Below are 8,979 nucleotides of genomic sequence, written 5' to 3' on the forward strand. Positions count from 1 at the left end.
ATGCCTGGTCTGGATCCGCGGGTCGCCATGCATCGCCTCAACATCAGCCCTGACGCCGAGCCAATCAAACAACAGCAGAGGCGGTTTCGCCCCCAAATCATGGAGGCGATCGAAGCCGAAGTAAAGAAGCTGATCGAATCCGGTTTCATTAGAGAGGAGCAACACCCCGACTGGGTGGCGAATATTGTTCCGGTCTTGAAAAAGAATGGTAAGATCCGCATCTGCATCGACTTTAGGAACCTCAACGCCACGTGCCCTAAAGACGAATTTTCTCTGCCCATCACGGATGTCATCATTGACAATACGTGCGGATTCGAGAGGATGTCCTTCATGGATGGGTTCTCAGGGTATAATCAGATCAAAATGCACCCTTAGGACGAGAAGCACACTGCATTTAGAACTCCCATAGGGGTGTACTGCTACACCGTCATGCCTTTCGGACTCAAGAACGCTGGCGCAACCTACCAGAGTGCCATGAGCATGATCTTTCGAGATCACCTGCGAAAGACGGTCGAATGCTATGTAGATGACCTGGTCGTGAAGAGTCGCCATAAGGAGGACCACCTCCAAGATTTGAAGGCGATGTTCGAACTCATGAGGACTCACCAACTCAAGATGAACCCCACTAAGTCATTCTTGGGGATGTCTAGCGGTAAATTCCTCGGTTTCGTCGTCACGACGAAAGGAATCCGGATTGATCCAGACAAGGTACGAGCTATTCAAGAGCTCCAGCCACCCCGAAACCTTAAAGAGCTAAGAGGCCTTCAGGGACGACTGGCTTATATCCGAAGATTCATCTCGAATCTCTCGGGCAAATGTTAACCCTTCTCTAAGCTGATGAAGAAAGGTACCTCCTTCGTCTGGGATGAGCCATGCCAAAAGGCCTTTGAAGAGATCAAAGCTTATCTCTCAAACCCGCCTGTCCTTGCGGTACCAATCTCAGGGAGGCCATTCCTCATATATATACGAGCCATGGAACATTCTCTAGGCGACCTCTTGGCACAAAACGATGATGCAGGCCACGAACAAGGCATCTACTACCTGAGCAGAACCTTGCAGGGCACCGAACAGCGATATCCAATGGTCGAGAAGGAATGCCTAGCCTTGGTGTTCGCCATCCAGAAGATGCGGCACTACTTGGTTGGCCAAACGATCCATGTCATTTCCCGGATGAACCCCATTCGGGTCTTCATGACACAACCTGCAGCGTTGAACTGGCGCCTGGCCAGATGGGCGCTTCTGCTCTCTCAATACGACATCCACTTCATGCCTCAGAAATCAGTCAAGGGACAGGCCATTTGCGATCTCATGGCTAGTCACCCGCTGGGGGTGAAGACCGATCTATTCGAAGATCTGCCAGACGAACCTCCCGAAGCCAATGTGACTTCGTCACCAGAGGTGTGGCAGATGTTCTTCGACGGCGCATCTCACACAGGCGAGAGCGGCTCTATCTCTGCAGGAGTGGGGGTGGTCCTTACCTCCACACATGGTCATGTGTTACCTCGGGCCTTTTCCTTGACGGAACCATGCGCCAACAACGTAGCTGAGTACAACGCGTTGCTCATAGGGCTCGAGTTGGCCAAAGAGTTAGAGATCAAGCATCTGGAGGCTTACGGCGATTCCCAACTCATCGTTAAACAAATGACCGGTGAGTATGAAGTCAGGAACGACGATCTCATCCCGCTCCACAAAGCGGCTGTCAGGCTGGTAGAGTTATTCGAGAGCTTCCGCATTGAGCACGTGCTCCGTTCGAAGAACACCCATGCGGATGCTCTCGCATCCTTGGCGGCTAACTTAGCCCAACCTTTGGGAACAACCCAATGAGTCACTTTCGCTAGCCGAAAACTTTTTCGACTAGGAGACGTCCCAGAGGCGAACGCCACTCATCAAACACCAGATCAGCCTGATCGGGAAGACTGGCATCTCCCAATCATCGATTACGTCCTATACGGCATATTGCCAGAAGACGCGAAGGAACAAGAGTCTATCCGACGGCGTGCCTCGAGGTTCTACTACGATTCAACCACTAAAACGTTGTATCGGAGGTCGTACGATGGCTTGTTGCTTCGCTGTCTTTCAAAGGCGGAGGCGCAAGAGGCCATACGTGAAGCGCATGACGGCGTGTGCGGGGCTCATCAGCCTGGACCCAAGCTCTGGGATCGCCTGCGGAGGATAGGCTACAGTCGCATATGCGAAACGCTGCTACGAATGCCAAATCCACGCCAACTACATGCACCAGCCTCCTGAGGACCTGCACCCGACGAGGGCGTCTTGGCCTTTCGAAGCATGGGGGATGGACATAGTCGGGCCAATATCTCCACCATCGGCGAAAGGCCATCGCTTCATCGATCAAATTCATCAAGCACCATGTCATCTACCGATACGGCGTACCCCGGCGTATCATTCATGATAACGGCACGCAATTCGTTAGCCATGCATTCACCAGGTTCTGTGACAAATTCCGAATACAGAACCTCTCTTCCACGGCCTACAACCCTTCAGCGAATGGTTTGGCCGAGGCCTTCAACAAAACGATCATCAAGATCTTGACCAAGCTGACTTCCACTAGCAAGCACGACTGGAACGAGAAGCTAGGCGAGAGCCTGTGGGCTTATCGCACAACGGTTCGCACACCGACTGGCACCACGCCCTACTCACTGGTATACGGCTGTGAAGCAGTACTGCCATTGGAGATTCAAATTCCATCCCTCCGCGTCGCCTTAGCAACAGGGATGACGACCGAGGAAAATCACCAACTGCGACTCGCAGAGCTCGAGGCATTGGATGATAAGCGACTGGAAGCTCAGCAGCACATTGAGTTTTATCAAGCTCGGATGGCCAAGAATTTCGACAGGAAAGTCAAGCGCCGAGCCTTCAAGGAAGGAGAACTGGTACTATCCGTTCGCTGACCAATGATCCTCACTTCCAAGAAGAAGGGGAAATTCCTGTCCAAATGGGAAGGACCGTTCGTAGTAGAGACAGTCTACTCGAACGGCGCCTATCGCCTCGTCAAACCGAATGGCGATAAGATCATGATGCCCATCAACGGCAAGTATTTGAAGAATTACTACCCCTAGTTCTCCTTCACAAACTCCCACGAGTGCACGAGTTTAAACTGGCCCTCGCACCCTCCAAATGGAATAAGAGGTAAAACTATTCTTATGCTCCAATCTCTCGAACCGCCTAGTACAGGCAGATCGCTCAGATTAGGCAGATCGCTCAATACAGGCAGAACGCTCAGATCAGGCGAATCGATCATACCAGACAGGCCTATAAGTCTAGGCGAAGTCTACTTCTTGAGCTAAAGCTCCTTGTCTTGGCGAATCTCTCAAGACAGGCGAAACTAGCATCTCTGGCAGGCAACATCAAACGCCCACTTGGTCAAACCTTCAGATAGTTAGGACCAGAGCCAAAAACAACTCTCCAATCCTCTTCTAAAGGATGGTGGGTCCTCAAAGTCGTTCCAATCACGACATTTCCTGTCACGTTAACATTAAACCTCTGACAAAATCACTCTCTAATCCTCTTCTAAAGGATGGTGGGTCCTCAAAGTTGTTCCAATCACGACATTCCCTGTCACGTTAACATTAAACCTCTGACACAATTCACTTGCCGATCTTCTTCAGAAGAATGGTAGGCCCCCACAGTCGCTCCAATCGCGATAAGACCCCATCAAGTTAATGATCACCTCTGATGATTGGCGCCGTTATTCCTACGAATAGCACAGCCTAAGTAATGGCCTACCACGCGACGTACTATTACTTCTGTCAATAGTCATACTCCTACGTCCCTGAACTATTTGACCTCTCCCAGATATTCTAACATTCCCTTAGAATAACTGATGCGTAGTAGTCTACCATGCGATGGCTCCTACCACAATCAATTGTCACATTCCCAAATGACGACAATTGTTGCAGGCGGTTCGGCAGACGACTTGTCTGTTGGTTCCCCAAGCAACAACTCGCCGAGAGGCGAGTTAAAGTTGAGTTCTTCAGTTGGCCGCAGGAGCGAACGATTGTTCTTTGCTACAAGCCAAGTGTTACTCTCTTGATCCCTTTGGAGCTACAACGCGAAAATCAGAGTTAACCCGATCCCACGTTGCGGACAACAGAGAACAGAACAAGAGCCTAAAAAGACTAAGTCCAAAATAGAATGGTCAGAGGCTCGTCGAGTTCAATTCAAATGCCACACAGCACAGACAAAAAAAAGAAAGAAAGATGTGCATGTAAGGCAAAGATAAGCAAAACAAGCGAAAAAAGGCCATAACGGGCCAAAGTTTACACAAGTTTTCAGTTTAGTTGTGGTGCCTGAGGCACCGACTAAATTAACAAAACAATAAAAAAAGAAAGGGGGCGACTTAGACAGCAGGAGCATCACAGGAATTTCAGCAGGCTGAAAGAACCAATCTTTGCCTTGATCTTCGCACGATCCGCCGCACGTCGGATCCTCGCCTTCTCCTTCTGTTCCTACTGCCGCCTGGCTAAGTCCGCCTGGCTGTCTTCCTCCTCCTGGCGAAGGAGTTGGAGCTCCTGGTCCACCGTCCCGGCAGCCTCGAACAGCCTCCTCGCCTCACGCCCACGCTCCTGAAGCTTTGCCTCGCCGCGAAGAGAGCCAGCGTCCTCGAAGAAAGCCCTGTCCAGGTAAGCATCCATCCGGTCCAGTACCGCTTGGTGCCGCTTCCGCAGACGTTTGAGCTCGGCCTCCTTTGCCCGAATCTGCTTCGCTCGCTCTTCATGCTCGAGCAGGAGATACAGTGGAAGGGGCGGTGGCACGTCGGAGGGATCGTCATGGGCCAGTTCCTCGAGGCGGTACATCCACCCCTCAACGCGCTCAAGCTCCCGCTCACATCGCCGTGTGAGCGAGGCATCACCCGCGCGGCATGAGGAAAGGAAGTTTTTTCGCAGAAATCTTCTTCTAGCGGATTTTTCTCGAAAGGAGTAAGGACTCTGCTGAAGAGGAGCGAGTACGGACATATATTCAAAAAAATCCGACGGCTGAGATTCATCACCCCAAGCGATCAAGCGGTCCAGATGTCCTGCGACGCTTCGAACTCAACACCAATAAAGGCCAGTCCTCTCGAAACCCCAAACCGACCGATCGGATTGAGCACAAAAGGCGAAGCGTTCGGTCGCTTCACCATTAAATGAGCATTAATGCGCCCGCAGAGACTTAGCTGGCGAGCACTTAGGCCCGCAGCTGGACGCGTGGCACAAGCTTCGCCCACAGTTGAATTTCTGACTGTTGGACAAACTCACCACCATACAAATTTCGCCTGTAGTGTGAACTCGCCATCATACGAGTTCCGCCTACAACTCAAATTCGCCATCAATCGAGTTTGGTTTTTGTCACAACTCGAAATCATACGGGTTTCGTCTGCAGCGCAAGTTCGTCAGCAGTTGGGTTTGGCCGTCTAACTCTAACACGCCGGCAGTTGAGTTTAGCTTCCGAGCAAAACTCGCCGCGATCGAGTCTCGCCTGCATACAAGCTTCGCCAGCAACGAGAACTCGTCAGGAGCCGAGCTTCACTATCCTAGCGAACTCGCCATCGTCATAGTTTCGCCGACAGCGTAAACTCACCGGAATAGAGTTTGGCCTTGAAAATAGACTCGTCGTCACGCAAGAGATTTCGCCTACGGTACGAGATTGTCGGCAGTTACAGAGCAAAACACTGGAAAGCGACGTATCCAAAGAGTATATGCACAATGAGGGGACATAAACCTCATTGATGCTTTAAGACAGTACATTTGAACAAAGTTATGGTTTTTGCAATTGCGAAAGTCATAATATTACGTTCAAAGAAGCAAAACATGCACCCAGTGTTTAAGACAATATATTTGAACAAAGTTATGACTTCATAAACAAACAAGTCATAAACAAAATGTCTTAACACAATCACAAGGCAAAGGTCTCAGTCGAACACGCTAAAAGTAGAGATCTCTTCTTTGGCCGCCTCCACCTTGCTCGCGTGGTCTTCACGAGCCTTGTTTTCGGCAGCCTTCCGAATCCGGTCCTCGCGGTTCGACCTGGAGGCAGCATCTGCCTGGCGCAAGGCTAGCAGGCGTCGAGTTTCCACCTCAGCATTCTTACTGACCTTAACGACGTCGGACTGGAGCCCCTTCCACTTCGCTTTCTCCTGTCCCAATTCGGCCCTCAGGCGAGCCATAGTGCGATTGAGGTCAATGATTTGCTCCTCTATAAAATGTTGTTGATCCACCCAGAAGTTGGCGACGGACTCCAAATCTGCTATTTCTTTGGAATGGGTCTCCTGCTCCAGAGCTTCCTGACGCCTGACATGAGCCAGGCAAGACTCGATGTTGGCTTCCGGACCTTCCCGTAGCAAAGTCTCTAACCCTATCATGCGTGACTCTAAGAGACGGAGCTCATGCATGCAACGGGTAGCGAGTCGATTTTCGCCCGATCGCCGCAAATCAGCCACGCGATCAAGAAGAAACTGCCTGAAGCTGTCAAAGCTACCCATGCCAAGGTCGACAAGGGAAATCATCTGTCTTATAGCGCTCTCAAACTCTTCGATGTGAGCCTGCCAGGACAAGGACTCGGAACGAGCAGGTTCTTGGCCCGGATCGAGCGCCATAATGGGCGAAATCTCAAGGCAGGGTTCAGCTCCCGGCTGAGGAGCAGAGCCTGAGGCGGTGGGGGTCGCAGGGCCTTCAGATTCATCATCCGAAATCAGGATAGGCTCAGCCGCATGCTCTTCGGTAGCCGGCGCCTCCCCTCGATCTGTAAAACACAACAACATAGAGAGGGGTCAAGGGAAAAGTGCCTATTCAACCCACGCGAGAGTCAGAACGGAAAGATACCTTCGGCCGCTGCAGCCTCGGCAGCGCCCGAAGAAGACGGCTCTTTCCTTTTCTTAGAGGCGACCCTCTTCACCTTCGGCGCCATCGGGGGTATGAGGAAGGGAAGATCTGGGTTTACTCTGAGGAAGACGATGAGAAAGCTGTAGGTCCTCTTGGTAGAGAGTAAGGGTATTAAATACCCTAAGAACTCTAGGCAGTTACTCAATACTTGATTAGACCGTTCAAGGCTAACACAGTTGAAGGGTAAGGCCAAACAAATCGGATCTTACCTAGACGGCCAAGATCCAATGGTTTTTCTTAAGCACGATCTTCAACAACGGCCCGAATCAAGCGCGCGGGACGAAGAGCCCCACTACGCCGCATTCAATACGGAGCGATGTGCCCACGTCTTCTTGGCTGACGCAAGCACGAGCCGAGACGTGGCCCACCGAAGGCGATGGCGAGTTCGATGCTAAGATATTCCGCGGATCAAAACCGATCGCCCCTCTGGAGCTGGAGTCAACTCCAAATCCGCCTGCGAAGAGATCCGCCTGCAGAGGAGACGAGCTTACGGTCGAAATTCGCCGACAGCTGAAGACCGCCCCTCACAACTAACGCTTTAGCTAACACGTGTTAGAAAAGAAATGGAACATGCACAGAGGATTTCTTGGCGAAGATCTTCCTCAGTGCGCGAGGCCAAGTCTTGGACAGTCTCTTTGACCTCCCTATGGGCTCGAGCCTTTTCCTCGACGGAATTAGCCGTCAGTTGCCAACGAGATTCAATGCTTTCTAACTCCTTGGCCGCCTGTTCACGAGCTTTCTCTTGAACGGCCAATGAGGCCTGCGCCTTAGCTATAACCTGCTTCAGATTCTCTACCTCCAAAGACAAGCGGGAAACGCGGTTATCGGCCTTCTGTCGCTCGAAGGCCATTCGTTCATCCTCAGCCTTGGCCTGCTCCAACTCTGCTGACAATTTCGCCTCTAGCGACATAGTCTCGTCCAGACGGCGATCGCGTTCTTCCACCACTGTTCGGACTTCACTGGTTGCAAGATCCATAAGAGTGGAACTCTTCGCGCGAAGGGCAAGCAATTGTTGAACAGCTTCCCTCACTTCCTCCTTACGCTGGAAGTAGGGCTTCGCCACAGTGTGGCCAAGCCTCTTGATTAAGAAGCCCACGATGTAGTCGAGATCCTCTTCAAAACTCTCGAAGGGACAACTCTCCTCCAAAGCGAGCTTGATGCAGCCGGCTAGAGTGTCTTGGAAGTCAGCCACAGATCGTACCACACTCCTTCTTTGCTCACGCTCTAAGGGAGAGAGGGCAGCCTCCTCCACCGTGGATGAAATCCCAATTGAAGCGCCTGTGGTCATAACCGTAGAACTAAAGATTGGCGCCGCCAAAGCCGGCGTGACCAATGACGCTCTCGGAGCAGTGGTCACAGTATCAACGGCCGCCGCCGACAAGGAAGTGGTCACTTGTGGATTAGAAGTCTCCCTTTGAAGTGGAGACTCTTGCGCTGATGGAAGATCCCCAGCTGGCGCTTCCGCAGGGGCAGGAGATCCCTCTATTTGGCCGGGCGCATCCTTACGAGCCAACACCTCTTCCTCACTGGATAACGTCTCATGAATCGAGACGTCGTCATCCTCCTCAGATTCGCCCGTCTCCTCAGATGAGCGACCCGCCCAAGAAGGAGGATCCTCTTTGCCAGCAATTTCGTGGGCACGATCAGCTACGAATGCACGAAGAGGATTAACAGAGGCCCCTCAAAAGGGATCTTATAGACAGTTGGGTACGGAAGAATGAGTAATGCTAAAACCTACGCTTACCTGAGCCTGTGGGCCCCTCGTCATCTCCAGCTTCCTCCTCTTCGTCGGAAGGAATGGAGATCACTTTCTCAACCGCACCTGCATAGGCTCAATACAAGTGTCAAAAGGTGTAAGATCAACGTTGTGATCAAGGGTACTGTTGCAAAGATTACCTTCTGATGTGGACACAGAAGTCGCTGGAACCCCCGTCTGTGGTCTCACGACAGATTGCGGAGGAGCGTCCTTCGAAGTCGCCGGAATCGCCCCCGATGTGGCAGAAGAGGCGGGCAGCGCAGCTCCAGACTCAGACGTCGCCGCTCTAGGGACGCTTTCCTGGGAAACATTATCCTGGCTTTCCGCCGCTCGGGTGGTCTCGAC

Source organism: Asparagus officinalis, chromosome 1, assembly GCF_001876935.1.
Source record: "Asparagus officinalis chromosome 1, Aspof.V1, whole genome shotgun sequence".
In the NCBI taxonomy this organism is placed as follows: Eukaryota; Viridiplantae; Streptophyta; class Magnoliopsida; order Asparagales; family Asparagaceae; genus Asparagus; species Asparagus officinalis.